Genomic DNA, 602 nt, shown 5'->3' with positions numbered 1-602 from the left:
CCGCGTTCAGCGGCGGAAAAAAGACAGCCAGCAGGCCCAGGATCCCCCCCCTCTCCGTATGCAGCCAAACATAAATTTAACTCGTACTTTGACATTGCTATGTCTGTGCAATATTGTGACCACAATTTTGTGATTAAAAAACTTTTCACTTTATACACCGTAATAAAAACTGACAAGCCCAGAACTGGGGACATTGCGAGGGTTTAGGAGGAGTTAATGACTGCATTTCGTTCCAACAGCATTGTACTTGTACTGACTTATCTCTTCATAAAACCCCAACCATAATCCAGTTAGGGCCTTGCCTTGTAGAGATCTTTGCTCGCCACATACACCCAGAAGGGAATGATTCCGTTGCATATAAACACGAAGGAAAAAGAGAGAAAGAAGGAAGAAACACGTTGTTCGCAATTGTTTTTTACCGACAAGAACATTATCATAGGTCACTCCTGCTGCTTCGTAAAGGGGAATTGCGATGTGCGAAGGAATATGCGGACTCCTCAAAAAAAAAAAAAAACTTTCGTTTAGTTGAGCATTGACAGATACACATGCGGAGGGCTCATTGCAAGAACCGGGTTAGTACAATATGTGTGTGTGTGCGCTGC

The sequence above is a fragment of the Penaeus monodon genome, chromosome 22 (assembly GCF_015228065.2).
Source record: "Penaeus monodon isolate SGIC_2016 chromosome 22, NSTDA_Pmon_1, whole genome shotgun sequence".
NCBI classification, from domain to species: Eukaryota; Metazoa; Arthropoda; class Malacostraca; order Decapoda; family Penaeidae; genus Penaeus; species Penaeus monodon.
Note: the sequence above shows the minus strand (reverse complement) of the source record.